This window comes from Anguilla anguilla, chromosome 3 (genome assembly GCF_013347855.1).
Source record: "Anguilla anguilla isolate fAngAng1 chromosome 3, fAngAng1.pri, whole genome shotgun sequence".
NCBI classification, from domain to species: Eukaryota; Metazoa; Chordata; class Actinopteri; order Anguilliformes; family Anguillidae; genus Anguilla; species Anguilla anguilla.
The window spans coordinates 60,331,956-60,348,492 of NC_049203.1; the positions used below are offsets into that span (position 1 = coordinate 60,331,956).

The 16,537-nt window shown below is 50.6% G+C and overlaps 1 protein-coding gene across 7 annotated transcripts in view; it reads right to left on the minus strand.

Moving 5' to 3' along the window:
- atp11c (ATPase phospholipid transporting 11C) overlaps window positions 1–16,537 on the minus strand; it is a 53,411-nt gene that overhangs the window by 34,221 nt on the left and 2,653 nt on the right. The gene's annotated exons all lie outside the window — the stretch shown is intronic.

The window sequence follows — 16,537 nt, forward strand, 5'->3', positions numbered from 1 at the left end:
AGACATTGATGATTAACAGGCTGTAAACTCCAACTGCAGGAATGCTTTCCGCCGTCTCGCTGGGACGTTTACGGGCCAAAGTCGTCTGCTGCCGGTGGGCCAGCGGCATTCAGTCCTGCCCTCGGGGAAGCAAAGGTCACAGGGTGTGCGGGTTTTAAGAGGTTACTAGGCACTTAATCAGAAAGGCCTCCACCAGCCCCTCAGTCATCGCTCGCACAACCAGATGGACTCCCTCTCCGCCGCGTCGGAAGGCTTCCCTCGATTTTGCCAGTTCGAACCGCCATCTTCACCGGAGACCCACATTTACGGGAATGATTAGGAAAACACGGTTTACGTCTGGAGAGCAGGTGGGTTTATCTCTGAAGCGCGCTGCTTTGGCCAGGCTCACGGGGGAGAGGCACACGCCCGGCACACAAGGCTACGAGAGCAGATAGCCAGCGACTCCTCCAGCGAGCACAAGGGCGGCGGCCCCTGGAACATTTCTCTTCGCTAGAGAGGCAGGGGCCAGTTGAACCGTGGGCTAATTTCCCATGAGGCACCGCTCTACAGAGAGCCTGCCCCTGCAATCAGTCAGCCCAACATGTACCGGGGGGGGGGGGGGGACGGGGACGGGGACGGGAGGGACTCTCCTCCCAAACCAAACCACCGCACGCCACGCAACCTCCTCAGTGACCTCACAAGATTTAACCGGATCGTCGCATGCTGGGGTGCAGAGGACACTGCCCACCACGCACCATTTACCCACCCGCAATGCATGAAAACACCAACCCCCACAATGCATTAAAACACCAATCTCCACAATGCATTAAAAAGCCAAACCCTGCACTACATTAAAACACTAATCCCCACAATGCAATAAAACGCAAATCAGTGCAGAGCCACTCCTGCCCTCAACCTTTGTCAGCGCACGTTCCTTGCTCAGTGAAGAGACACTGTCACCCCTCACCATGCTTTTAGTGCCACTTTATATTCTGAGTGCTACCCAACCCCCTCGCCCCTCTCCCCTCTCCCCTCTCCCCCCCCGCTGACAGGAGCAGTATTTTAGGGCAAAGTACAAGCCCGAGGGCCATTACAGCAGCCGTGAATAATTCAGACAGCCCTAAGAGGGATCCCTGGGTCTAATGCACAGCACAGGAGGTCACGTCTGTGAGGGGCTGAGGGGCTCCAGGAGCAGCTGGCGGTACACCTGGAGGAGCCTGGGAAACGTAGTACTGAACAGGTGGAGCTGGAATACGTAGCAGCTGGGCCTCTTCCCTTCATTACACGTTTGTTAATCGTGACCGTAAAATTGAAACTACACAAATGTCATGTGTAAGGGCAGCCAGAAGAAAAAAAATCATGACATTAGAGCACGTAAAGATGTTGGTCTTAAACCCAGCTCTGAATTCTTTCAGATCACACTTAACTGGCTCACTTTCTTTAAAGTATTTCCTCTCTACAGTAATGCATACATTAACTCAGTTTTCTTATTTTTTGGCAAGCTGAACTGACAAAACACCTTCAGGTAGAGTAATAAGCTGATAGCTCAGTGGGGAGATTTCGTGTACATTCAATCAATGGGGGTGCGGAGAGCACTGTAAATCTGGAATGGAAACCATGGCCCCCCCCCCCCCCCCCCTTTTATCGGAGGGTTCCTGCTGGCGGCATTGCAGCCCTGCCAGCACCCCTGGTCTGGGGAAGCATTAGTACCTCCGTTTGTCTTTATCTCCGAGTGCTTCCTTACGGTTTCATCGCTTCACTGTGACTCATTCATTCTGTTTTCATTTAAAACACTTAAGACATCCTGCAAAGCATCATGGTAAGCTGCTTCTTTTTGCAGAGAAGAAGGAGAAGGAAAAGGAGGAGGAGGAGGAGGAAGGGTCAGGTCTGTATATGTGGGATATGTGATGCTGGTCAAAGGCAAAGGAGGTGAGGAGAAGGTTGAGATAAAGAAGGAAGTGAGAAAAAGAGAAAGAGAAAGACAGGGAGAGGGAAAAAATGACTGTGTATCTTACTTAACGTCAACTGGGGGGTTAAGTTTCAGAGTGACCCCTGAGCTCTACTGAGAACTCGGGACCAGAACAAAGTACGCCTGATGCATGCTGGGAAGACATCACTCCAAAGCGTTATCTCCCTCACCATATCTCTGACACAGAACCGATGGCAGTGCCCTATCCGTGTTAGACTAGATCAAACTAAAGGACAAACTAAAAATCCCTCCGAGTTCTCCTAAGTTTACACCAAACATACAGTTACAGTGCACCCATGGGAGCATTACACCAAACATACAGTTACAGTGCACCCATGGGAGCATTACACCAAACATACAGTTACAGTGCACCCATGGGAGCATTACACCAAACATACAGTTACAGTACACCCATGGGAGCATTACACCAAACATACAGTTACAGTGCACCCATGGGAGCATTACACCAAACAAACAGTTACAGTGCACCCATGGGGGTGTTACGCAGCCCCAAACCTGCATAAATTCAGAAGCACCTTCTCCCCCAGGCTCCCTCTGCTAGTTCGGGGTGCACAAACACAGACTAGCCTAGCGTTAGCGGCGGCCTTGGGAGGGACGTTTGACCGCCCCGCTCCCGCGTCTCGCACGCCCGACGCCCTCTCTCCTACTCCGGGAGTCATTAACCGTGAGAGCAACACCGCAACAGCGCTGCCCCGAGGTTAGAGCCCTCCCCACGCAGGTAAACACAGACGGAATAAATCCTCAGTTTCCGAGGGGCAACAGGTTGGACCTTCCAGCAGTGGCATTTTGCAATCGCTTTCAGCTGAGCGGCAGACACTTAGCAGAATATAAATCATCCCCGTCAACCAGGAAGAGGAAAGAAGTCGCTGCATATTTAAAAGCGGAAAACGTCCACTACATTACATTACAGGCATTTAGCAGACGCTCTTATCCAGCGTCCAATGAGAAGGCCCAGGGGTGCGAATGATAAGAAGTGAGGCGTTGAACGGCCATTGATTTTTATTTTATTTTTTTAAGGGAATTCAGTCTTAAATATAATGAGGGTGAGACCGCAAGGCCCACAATTCCACTCTTGTGCGACCGTAAAACTCTTTTTTGCGCAAGGTTTCCAGTTCAAGGAGCTGCTGGCGTAGGGCGCCATTGCTGCGTCGAGGTCGAAGGTCAAAGCGTTCCTATCCAACACCCGAAGGCCAGGACCCGGGAAAACAAAAGCGCAAAAAAATAATAGTCTGTTAATGGTCTGGCATAAATTACCGCTTGACACTGCCAACAGCTGGTTGTGGTTCGGGATCGATAATACAAACAGAGAAGAACAGACTGACCCGAGAGGCAACAGCTGAGAAATAAAAGGGTATATAAAAGACTGGAAGTGATGGAAATAAGCTGCTGCAACATTCGATCAAGGCTTTAAGGGTAATTATGTTTACACTGTAAAAACAGCACTTGGGCAAAGAGCGATAGCAGAGAATGAAAACACCGGAGGCTTGCGGCATCTGCAGTATCACACAGCGCTACGCTAAGCCTGGAAGACCAGATCGTATCTTAGTGTCTGACCACCGCCAACCGCAGCGTAGTCCTCTATTCTGATGCCTTGTAAGGACACCACAGCTACGGGGGATGTGCGTGTGTGTGTGTGTGTGTGTGTACAGGACTTTGACAGCAGAACAAAGTGACACCATCCAAGCGTTGCAATACTGGCTGTCCAAACGCAACACCTTTTTTAGCTGGGCAAAAGGACGCCAGAATCATTCACCATGCTGAGGGCTACTTCACTGCTGGGATAGTAACCATGAAAGAATGTAGCCTGGTTAACTGTAAGAACAGCCCATGGTGAGGGGGAGGGTGAGTGAGAGGGTGGGTGAGTGCGGGAGTGAGAGGATGAGTAGGGGGGGGGGGGTGAGTGGGGGGGAGTGAGTAGGACAATGGGGAGTGAGAGGGTGACTGGGGAGGGTGAGTGATGGTGAGTGGGGGGGTGAGTGAGAGGGTGAGTGGGAAGGGAGAGTGGGGGGATGAGTGAGAGGGTCAGTGGGAAGGGAGAGTGAGTGAGTGAGTGAGTGAGTGAGTGAGCGAGCGAGCGACTGCTTTCAGTGATGGCAGTCCATAAACAGCACAGCAAACAGGTAAATCAACAGCGCCAGCCAATAAACAGCCTCGCATTAAACCGCCAAAGCAGTCGAACAATGACATCATTATCGCTGACGGTGGTGTGGAGGGCAATCTCATCCATCTCTGACGCAAGCGGCATGCCTCACATAGCACCTCTGCCTGAGCATGCCCCCCAGCACGGCGTTCACCTCCCCCCGTGTGCAGCAAGCAAGCGGGGCGCCGAGCGACCTGAGCATTCAAAAGCGAGCGGCGGCCTCCCCCAGCACACGCAAAGAGCTCACCGCGAGAACCAAACGCACGGGCGCCATGGCAACGGCAGGGCGCAGACACCTTTCCACCGCACGCAAATACGTGACCCGCCAAGGCCACAGCCAACCGGATTCCACTCCTTAGAGGAAGTGCCGCTCGCCGTGGAATGGGCACAACTCACCAGATGGAGGGAGGGGAATTTCATATTCTCCACTTCCTGGTCGCTCCCAAACAAACCCCATGCAATGCACAAAGCCTCCCATCGGCTCTTCATTAAGGATCAATATTTTCCCCGAAAATGAAACATTTTCTTTCCTGGGAACAGACGCAAATTGAACCAAGAATCCCAGGAAATCGGGCTTGTTCATGAGGAACACATCATAAGAAAAATATAAATGTTGCTCATTTTCCAATAAGCAGGACTAAACACGAGGAAAAATATGTATAAACCTACGGGTTCCTAACCAGACAGATTTAGAATATTTGGTATCATTATTAAGGTAAAAATAAATTTATGTTATTAATATTAATATTAGAATGCACATAATATGAACTTCGGATGCAGCTTGAGCTTTGGTAGTCGAAGTTCATTGCCTGTGTTCTGTCTGCTGCGAGAGCAGCCTTGTGGAATTGCTCTTTAACCACTCTTCGCTGTACAAACTAAATTCCTTAAACCAAGTAATCCGACATTTTTCAAAGTCATTATAGTAAGCCGAGACGGAAGACCTGGTCTTTGTGTTCAGAGTTGCTCGGTGGTGAGAGGCTAATCCACACAATTTTAAATATAGTAATGAAGTAAACCACAAAAATGTTCACGTCACAGAATGTTTCTTCATTTTACATTTCAGCACTACAAACAGGGGCTAAACCATAGACAATGCAGTGGGTTGAAGAAAACAATTGATACGGTTTGCTTCCAAAATCAAATTTGTAGACTGAGACCTAAAAGCTGTAACATATAAAACATTTGAGATAGGCCTGTGGAAAAAAAAGACTAACAAAATGGCCTATAATAACTACAAAATAGACTTTGGCCATTTATAATAAAGCAGGCACTGGGCAATCAAATCAAACAGATATCTTCCTAATTAAAACAAAATAGTAGACATTAGCCTATATGCTAAATAAAACAAAATAGACATAGGCATATAAAGAGTCTCATGACTGCTATTTTCATTTGGAAGGGCACCTTCAAAGAGCAGAGTGCATCAATGGACTCTACATTCCAGCAATTTCTGATCTTTGTATTGAATTGTCCGCAGACAGAAAACGCTCTCTCTGCCTCCACGGACGTGGCCTGGATCATGACAAGCACATCAAACAGCTGCTGCAGAAGTTTCAATGGAATTACACCGCTTGCATTTTGCAAAACAAGAACAGTGGAGTAAGCCAATGAGAGAAAAAGAAGTTCCCCCACCCCGTTTTCTTTTTACTATATTTCTCGGGAAACAGGAAATAGTTTTGGCGGGAATTCCCAGGAACTCCTCGGTGTTAAATCAGGATATGCAGTGAGTGCGGCAGAACTGGTCTCGCTCTGTCAGCCCCCTCCCCCCCCCCTCTCCATCAGGGCTGACCGGCCCCCTTTCTGGGAAAGCAGCTCTGCTGGCCCGCGCCCAGCGTTTGCAATGCAAAGCGCACGATCCTGAGGACAAGCAGACGCCGCCCGGCACGCATCCCGAAACGACCTCCCGGAGAACGCCATCGCCAAGAACGCGCAGGGCCCTTCAGCGCAGGGGGAAAGGGTTTCCATGTGCTCTCCAGCAGGGAACAGAAGGGTACAGTCTCATCCCAAAGGCAAATCGACCGTCTGATCTCAGCTGAACCGCTTTACGCTCGGGGGTGAATGTGTACAGGACCTGCGCAGCAGCTCCTACAGACCCATTAGGTTCAGGTTCAGGTTCAGGTTCAGGTTACTGTATTTGTACCCGTAGGTAGATTTGGTTTGCTTTAGGTACTCAGCTCCGTGACACCGAGAGTTCAGTCTCCCTAACAGAACCTCCTGAAGCAGAGAGAACTGTGGGAAGGCAGGGGCTGGGAACCTGGCGCGTCTTCACAAACTGCGTGTGGCGCGACAGGATGCGACGGGGCGCGACGGGGCGTGACGAGGCGTGACGGGGCGTGACGGGTCGTGACGGGTCATGACAGAGCCCCACAGAGAGGAGGAGAGGGCAGGGCGCCGGGCGTTCCAAGCCCACGCGGAATGTAAAGCAGGGAAGAGGTGCGGTGGAGCAGGCCAGCCGGGCGTGTTTGCATAGACGCCGCGGCCATTTGCCTGCAGGCTCCGGGGCTGTGTTCTGCCTGCAGGCTCCGGGGCTGTGTTCTGCCTGCAGGCTCCGGGGCTGTGTTCTGCCTGCAGGCTCCGGGGCTGTGTTCTGCCTGCAGGCTCTGGGGCTGTGTTCTGCCTGCAGGCTCTGGGGCTGTGTTCTGCCTGCAGGCTCTGGGGCTGTGTTCTGCCTGCAGGCTCTGGGGCTGTGTTCTGCCTGCAGGCTCTAGGGCTGTGTTCTGCCTGCAGGCTCTGGGGCTGTGTTCTGCCTGCAGGCTCTGGGGCTGTGTCCTGCCTGCAGGCTCTGGGGCTGTGTTCTGCCTGCAGGCTCCGGGGCTGCGTTCTGCCTGCAGGCTCTGGGGCTGCGTTCTGCCTGCAGGTTCTGGGGCTGTGTTCTGCCTGCAGGCTCTGGGGCTGTGTTCTGCCTGCAGGCTCTGGGGCTGTGTTCTGCCTGCAGGCTCTGGGGCTGTGTTCTGCCTGCAGGCTCTGGGGCTGTGTTCTGCCTGCAGGCTCTGGGGCTGTGTTCTGCCTGCAGGCTCTGGGGCTGTGTTCTGCCTGCAGGCTCTGGGGCTGTGTTCTGCCTGCAGGCTCTGGGGCTGTGTTCTGGCCACGGTGAGAAAGCGAGCGCGGCGTTAAAGGGGCCTCTCTGACCCGAAAGGAAGGGAAACGCAGCCGGGAACGTGTGTGACGGAAACGAGGAAACGGGATTAGCCTCCCGTTAGCCGCTAAACGTACCCGAGCAGCTAAACGAAGAGAAAAGAAATCAGCACGCGGCGTTTTACTTTTACTCTCGGTTCAGCTTCACAGGGAAGCAGCCTTCCTGAAGGCCCTGCCAACTTCGGCGCCGGTTTAAATGCGGATCCAAGCGGACCGCACGCATCGCGTCCCCCGTCATCTCGTCTTCCGTTAGCGCTTTCGCTTTAAAATACCGTAAAACGAGCCGGTCGCCATCAATCGCCGCTGCGTTAAATAAAAGGAACCTGAAAATACCACGAGAGATCACAGACGGAACCCGCTTTCGCGATCTGGCGCGCCACACAGCCAGCCGTGATGAATTGTTTGCCTCCGCGCGGCAAAGGCCCCGCCGTCTCCATGGCGATCGGTCAAGGGAGGGGCCAGACGCTGGCGAGGGACCGGCGCAAGCAGTACACCGCCTGCAGTTCGGGGTCCGCATGAGAGCAGGGGACTCCAAACCCAGAGGGGGGGGGAGTCACAAACCCCTCACTCAGATAGGGACTGCATGTGCTCTACACACATGTTCAGTGTGTAACAGTACCCATTACAGCACGAGGGTAAATGGACTCCATGTCGTGCAGTACAACCAGTATTCAGATAAATGAAGGATCGTCAGAGATCCCCACCTGGAGCTATTATAGCCCTCTATAATTATAATTTAGCATGAATTTAATTGGACTTCGCGACGGCCCCTTGGGAGAGTGTGTAGGTGGTCATGCCAGCACGAGAAGGAAAAGGCAATGGGTCATTAAAACTCAGATCAGCCAAGCAGGCACCCTTTCCTGTGTTTCATTTTCTCATCGAACCTTTGGCGTTTTTTTTTTTTTTTTTTTGGAACTGAATCTGAGCAGATGTGCTATCATTGCACATCGAGGAAAACTGAAAACCACTGCCCGTTGCTAGATGTGCGATCACAGACAGCTCGTCTGTGCACTGCGTGTGCACAATGCCGGCCAATGCACATGAGTCTTCATGTCCACATGACCGTTTCGCAGCGCAAACATTTGATCCTACTTTTGTGATGAGGTCAGCTGTGCCGGCAGAATGCGGTCACATTTATCCTCGTTGGATGTGTTTCACTGTCGTCTGGTGGAGGGGTAAACCGGCACTGACGTACAACAAATAAAGCCAGAACAGGAACAGAAACCAGCACACACAGACGCACACACACCAGCCTGCTGGGACATGTGCACCCCTGCTTGACAGTCCTCTGTAAACACATGGCCCTAGTGCCCTGGCATTCTGCCTTATTTCTACTTTAAACATTCACCTGCTTACACAGGTTCTGCTGGCTGTTTGTCAGGCTCAGGGTCACAGCAAAGCTGCAACTCTGTCCATAGATCTTTGGCCTACTGGGACTGTGGGAATGTAAACAAAAAGTTCTATGAAAAAGAAGAAAACAATTGCCACCGCTGATAAAGGATTAACTGATGACATGGATGTCAGTAGAGTGCAACCCTTATGATAGTATATCTTACACTTTCAGCCCTTGGTCTTTAATTAAAAAGTCTATACATTCTAACCGACGGATAAATGTGACGCTGGAACTCTCTGAGCTCTGACCTCATGCCGCAGCAACGCGAGCACCATGCGTTTACAAAGCAGCAGCGGGCAGGAGCAGCAGCGTCTCCACGGCGCCCGCCCCACATCGCCCCACGCGCTCCTCACGACGCGTCGCAGCAATGCTCTCTCTCCCCATCCCTCCGCACGACAGCCCTGCTTGCCGACACACAAGTCGCTCACTACGGCCTCTGAAATATCCGCGCTACGGCTAAAACGGGCTTTAATGGGGCATCAGAGATAACGATATGCCTAAAATGTATTAGTCCACCAAGCTGGAGCTTTAGCACTACAATGGCCCCATTCCGGCTCCAAACAGATTTTTCGGTATCGCTTCATCCCTCGCAGACACCGAATGGCTGAACAGCAGACACTGTATAAATAGCAGAGACGGTATAAATAGCAACAGCAGCATCTTGAACTGAAGTCTTGCGCTGGAGTGCTGCTGTTTGCATGGCGGGGGGAGGCTCGTTCTTTCATCGCTTTCTACGCGGCCGCAGCCGACTCACAGTGCGCTAGGGCTGGCCTACATTTACACCAGCTCCCCCGGCGCACGGAAGGGAAGCAAATTACCTTGCTCTTCGGAAACTAACCGGTCAAACTGTAATGTGACGAAACACCCCATTTATGAATTTGGTCTTTTTTAAAATGAGATTGGACAGTGTTAAAAATAGTGACCGCGCGCTATTGTGAAACGGCAACAACAAAAATATATTTCTCACGGTTGGTTTGGTGCTCAATTTCTGAATAGGACACGCTTGCAAATAAGAACTTATGAGGCAATGCAAAAGCTACCAAAAGGCGCATGCTTGAGAAAGAGAGACTGAACAGCTTGGTAATATCCATTGACAGCTGCCCCGCGATTTTTTCCCTGTATTTTATATGCGACGAGAGAAAGTGATGACTGCCTGAAGTAAGATTAAGCGGGAGAAGGGATTAGCGGTAGCAGAACTGGTAAAACTGGCAAAACTGTCAGATCTCCACTGAACCGCTTTACTCTTTGTTTTGCAAGTAACCTTTCCATAATGATGATGCAAGTCTCACCTCCTACCTTATAATAAGAACAAATGCTTTATAATATGTAGACAAAGTACCACCCTTACATAGATCCCGTAAAAAACGCAAGCTAGATGGTATTTTAAGTGGAGCAAATCATTCCATTTGCATGGCTACCGTAGTAGTTTGCATGCCGCATAGGTAGTTTTTGTCAACAGAAACGCAGACACGTTTAAAACAATCTTCGTCGCCCGAAGGAAATCTGAAAATGTAAATGGAATGCAGTAGATGAGGACCGCGCATGGCACACACGCTCACACAGCTATATACGCGCACCTGGGCAGGTCGTTATAGCACTCACCCAGCTGTCCATACACAGTAATGAACATCTGGGCAGGCAAAAGGGACAATCAGCAGGCCATTAGCACAATTACCGAAGTGACCAATTAAAGAATAGTCAGTACAGGAGTGGACCTAGTTCCACTACCTATGATCGATAGGGGATAAGATTGGGCTGTGTTTCGCTCCAGTGTTAGTGATGTAGAGGGGCTGAGGGAGAAGGCAGACTATGTCCAGGTGTTGCACTCCTTTGTAGGTGCGTCGATGACTGACCCAGTTCACCTGGCTGCACAGGGGCCTTCCTGTCTCCACCACAGCTCTCTGAAACGGCAGGAGGTGTTTGCATCTCAGCGCTCGAAATTTGCATCCGGATATGTCATTATCTTCCATTATGAAGCCACGCTGACTGTAATTGTTATTAATTAATTTTTAAAAGTTGGGGTTTTTTTTCAGAAAGGAAAAAGGGGAAAAAATAATGTCTATCCAGCAGCTATGCTAATAAGAATCAATGTGCCTGCGTCCTCGCTCCCTGCTGAATCCAGGCGTGGAATTTTGTCACAGTCGTGTGTGACTGGCGTTAGGAGACCGGGCTGGAGTGGTGACCCACACTGGCGCTGGCACCACTGATCATCATGGGCTGGTTCTCAATATAGGCCTGCGTGTCTGTCTGTCTCCGCAAAAACAGGTTGAATACATATCACTAAAATAATTTAAGATAAAATACTTAAAACATGCCTGAGCTCTATGATTCATGCATACCCTGTAACCATGAAAGTGTGTACTGCAAGAAGACCTACATCAGAACATCTGATAGGCTCGCTAATTTAATCAAATGAGTTACATTTGATGGCACAGGGCTAAAATCACCGTTTCTAATTGTAGACACTTTTGATGCTGAATCAGAGGTGCCCTTACCAGGTACACAGATGAGTTCCCCTGGCAGACACAGCAATGCCAGCAGTAACTGAAAACGGGCTTCACCCTAGAGCTCAGCCAGCAATGTTTACTGCCCCTAGGCCAGAGGTGCACAACTCCGGTCCCGGAGGGCCGGTCCGCGTGCAGGTTGTTGTTCCAACTAATTACCTGAGTTTTAGTTTCCTGACAGCTCTATTAACTGCGCTGGTTCACTCCTGTACTTCAGCAGAGTAAAATATTTAGGGCACATTTGCAGTCTGCTGCTGGCGCTTATACGAATGTCAGATCAAGATACGCTTGAGCTAATTAAATAATTAAGAGCAGAAGTTGGCACAAAATCCTGAAACGGATCGGCCCTTGTCGTCCACCCCTGTCCTAGGCAAAAAGGTGGATCAAGCAGCTCAGCTGAGTTTTGCATGTGGTCACTGGGTCCAAAATCAGTGCCACTTCAAACCCAAGCGCACGAGGAAGGTCGCTCGTCGATCCTACAGACCTTCTGAATTCATGGAGGATTTTGAAAGTTTCCCTTCAAGTCTTCACCAAGCACAAATCAAGGGAAGGGAAGGGAAGTGGTGACCTTGCACAGGAAATGTGCCGTACCATTGAACTCATAATTACACTCACTTTCCAGGCAAAGAAAGTTTGAAAGACTTGCACTTGAGAGGCTTTTCAGCGAGGGGTGGACAGACGGGTTTCAATCCAACTCGAGCCCCGACTTTTTAAACTGTGAATTATGGAAGCTGAAATCTAAGCATTTAGGTGTTAAAATAAATACTTTAGGGCTGGTTTTCCAAATATTACCAGATCCTCTTAGCGTTAGACTCCGTCCACTCTGCCACAGTCATGCGCACTTTCTGGCATCGCACCGACCCAAAAATATCCAGGGAAATTTTTTCTACCAAATTCTTATTCTGTTCATTTGATATTCAAATGTTTGTGTCAAAACATTCAACCCTTCTACCCAATGACCTTAAATAAACAAAACTCTTTGAGAGAAAATAATTAATGCAGAGACCTACATTGACTCGCATCTAATGCATATTTTTTTTTTTTTGTTAATTAGAAAGCACTTTAAGCACCTTAAGCTACTTAAGGTAAATGAAACATCCATACGTAGAAGTGAATATTTTAATCTCATACTTAGTTAACAGCGAACCTGCCTACTGGGGACCTAGTTAGAGATTGCTAACAGTACTTTGCTGACTGCAGCAAAAAGTAAACCAATTTCATTGCTTTTCTGACATCCCAAAGCCAAAAGCAAGAGTACTGCCTTTTGCTTTCATGGGGCAAATATCTATATAGCGCATGGCTGTCATTTTGTGCTTTTTTTGTCTAAACAAAAGCTTTACCTGTCCTCTTGCAGCCTCTACATAACACTAGAAATTGAAAGCAAAACGTGTTCCTTTTACTTATAAAGTAAACTTTAATTAAAGATTAAATTTGTAAGGTTGATCCTCCGTTTCTGAGTGTGTGGTTTGCGCACACTGAGCCATTTACATCTGGTACTCAAGTACTGGACAAGCCCAGTGGATTCTCTTTCGGTTGTGCTACTTATGCATTTGCCCTCTGTCACTGCACTACATGCAATTCCCAACAGCCCAACAGTGTGGAGCAGCGCATCCCTGCTGTCAGTGGCTGTTACCAGCACGTTAACACGCAAAAGCAAAATTCACTGCTACAGAGAGAGAGAGCTGCCATGAAAAGAAAAAACTAGACTGGGCTGGGTTCCACCAGCATATGTGCGAGTGTGTGTCCATGTAAGCACAAGAGTGGAGGGATGTACAGCATACGTGCGCGTGGGTGCGTGTGCCATGTGGGCAGTGTACATGTTCGTATGTGTGTTCGAGGGTGCGTTCGAAACTGCGTGCGTTCTGTATGTGTCGAGTGGGTGTGTGTGTGTATGTGTGTGTGTGTATGTGTGTGTGGGTGCATGTACAGTATATGTGCACATGAGAGCTGAAGGAGGTTTGTGTGAGCTTGAGAGAGGACTGATCTCTCCTCCCATGCAGACCGGTGTCAGGTAGAAATCATGACTCTATTAACAGGGATGACGATACATCACGCACGCGCACACACACACACACACACACACACACACAGAGACACACACTCACACACACACACACACACACACACACACCACACACACACACACACACACACACACACACACACACACACACACACACACACACACACACACACACACACACACACACACACACACACACACACATGCACACACACACAGCACTTTTCCCCGCACGCTTCACCTCCCGCTGAGAGAGCTCTCGGTGAGCGGCGGGGGGTGGGGCGCGGCGTGGGGAATCTCAGGATCAGGCTCTATAAATACTGTATAGAGGATGAGGAGGAAGAGGCATTTAAGTGCCCCAGTCCTGGCGAGGAGGCCCAGACGAGGAAGAATTTTTAAATAAACGAAGGGAGGTGAATAATTTAGGAGGACAAACGGAGAACTCTCCCGCCCGTCTCCCCTTTAGTCCGTCTAGTCGCCCTCCTCATCACCGCCGTTCCGCGTTTCCGTGGACACGCGGATTCCTCCGCCTCGGAGCTCACCGCGACCGATTATGAGATTCCGGATAAGCGACGGCGCGCGATAAAGCGAGAACCTCCTGGAGACGACCGACTGATGACGGGCCGGGGCAGTCCGTCGCTTAACGGGCGCTTAGCGCGTGCGGACTGTGTGTGGACAAGCCGCACCGTCACAAATCGCACATTTTGGGCCGGCGAGCTTGATTAAGCCCCACGTCTGCGGAACTCTTCATCCCTGTCCGAGCGTCTGGGGGAGGAGGGAACTGCCACGTGTGTTGGTGAAATTCGAAGTAAAGATATTTGTGTCTACATTTTGGCAAGTGTGTGTGTGTGTGTGTGTGTGTGTGTGTGTGTGCAAAAGAGGCCTGCAGCACAGACGTGCTACAGGATGAGCGACCACAAACACATGGCTTGCCGCAATGTCACACATTTTTATTTCGAATTTTACCAGCTTCACCCGCTTCCGTTTCAGTACCATTACAGGTCAGCAGTTCGATCTTCACCTTCTGTGGCTCCGCCTCTTTATTCACCCCTCTCCAATGTATTTATTACCCCTGCACCAGGGGCAGACAGGCTCCGGTGGCATGGACTCCATCACCGGGGGGGGGGGGGGGGGGGGGGCGGGGGTTACGGGGGAACAGCGAGCCAGAGAATCGGGGAGTAAGCATTTCTGTCCGCCTGCCAGCTCGGGGGACAAGACAAACGGCGGCCGAATGTAGCCGGGGCTGTGATCGATACCGGCTTCTCCTGATCAAACTGTGAAACCAACCGAGTAAATTAGGAACCGCGCGACGGAGGCCGGCCCAGAGAGGGGGGCGGCGGCCTCCCCCTGCACCCCGCCTTCAAACGCCCGCCCAAACTCTGCTGGGGGCCACAGGGGGTGCGGGGTTTCCTCATTTCTCACCGCTTATTTGGACAGTTAAAGCAGCTGACCAACTCAGTTTGGTTTCTCGGGTCTAAACTGACTGCAGTTAACTCAACTCGCCTGATTTTTTTGGGTCTAAACTGATTGCGTGTTCTAAGGTGAAAACAAAAGCTGACCACCACGCACCCAGCGGCTTCCTGTTTGATGAGGCGCCACAGAGGCCTGCTTTAGCGAATGCGTATTGAGCGGACTGAGGCAGAACACAGGGGAACCCACAGCAGCAGCAGAGGGAGAGCAGTTATTTAATGGTCCATTCCATGGGCACTGGTATTCCATTACAGACACCCTGTGGCCATACAAGAGCGCAGAATCTGGTCTGCAATCTCCACACGGCCAAAACTGGGAATCAGAAATCTGGGCTAGCACAGGGCAGAGGAATAAGCCATCTGACCCTATAGAGAATTTTAGCTTTTTGATTGCATTGCCCACGACCAGAGCTGTAGACTAAGCCATCACAACAAACTGCTGGTACTAACCCAGAGTGAGCCGACAGCCTGGGCTCAAACTGCAGTCCAAGGATAATGTTTTTCCAAGGGAGAGGAAGAGAAAAACACACAGAGAAAGATTCCTTATGACTCCCTTCTAGCGCCAGTCGTTCGCTGTGATAAGTGATGCTGGTACGAGCCTTCCTCCCTTCTGCCGGCTTCTGTTTAGGCTCCAGTGCCAGTACAGATGGAGGGGACGTAGCGGCACAGCACGACAGCTCCACCCACATCTCTCGTGATAAGTAGGCCAGCCTCGGCAAGGCTAGCAGGCTGCGTCAACACAGGTCAGCACCAAAAAAAAAAGAAGAAAAAAAAAAAAAACTAAACCTGAATTAAGGAAGCTGTCCTGGCCACAGCGCTGCAGTTTGCGCTTCAAAGCGAGCGTCTGTGAGAGAGTCGTCGTGACAACACACAAAATCGCCGATTAGGCGAGGAACTGAAACGCAGCAGCTCCGGCCACATCAGAAGCAGAAATAGAACTAGATAATGAGTCATTGTAAAAGGATGGCACGCTGCAGTAAGACTCTCACACGGCACATGTTATGGGTTCGAGGCTGCAGGGAACCACGGCGCGCGCGGTGTAGTGGGCGGGGGGGGGGAGGGGGGTTGCGGGGCTAAGCAGGCACCCCAACGGACGCACAGGAGTGCGCTTGATGTGCAAGCTCGTACCGCCACTCCATCAGGCATGCTCATTAGCGGCTGGGGGGGCAAGGACCACTGGCAGGCGGGTCAGGGATAGAAACCCCGGCACGGGAGACGTGCCCACCTGGATGCAGAGGGGCGACGGACGTGGGAGAGCAGGAGGAGGAGGAGGAGGAGGAGGAGGAGCGGTGCCGCATTCTGAGCTGATGGGAAACCACTTCAAGGAGCAAGGATCCGACTAAAAATAACCTGATACCGCCCCAGCCTAGCAACTCAAAGGACTGAGAGAGGGAAGAGCAGAGTGAGAGAGAGAGCGAAAGAGAGGGAAGAGGAGAGAGAGAGAGAGAGAGCGTGAGAGAGACGGAGCAGGAGAGAGAGTGGGAGAGAGAGAGAGAGATGGAGAGAGAGAGAGAGCGTGAGAGAGACGGAGCAGGAGAGAGAGTGGGAGAGAGAGAGAGAGAGAGCCTTTCATACACATCAAACACAAAAGCAGGGTCTTTTTCCATGATTAGCAAACACACGCGTGCAGTTAATTCCACGAGGTCTGGCTTCCGATCTCCTCGGGGGCAAACGTCAAACAGCCACATCACCATGCTGCTCAGTGAGGGGAACATCGTACCACTACCATGAATTCTGTCTTTTCCTTTCTTTTTTTGAGCACACATTCTAGCATTTTTACTCCTTCCTTGTACAAAGCCTGGCATACAGATATACTGGTTCTGAAAGAAAGCCAAAAAAAATCACTTTTTTTTTTTTCCTAAAAATGGTGAGAGGTACAACGAAAGCAATTTTCAAAGATAAGA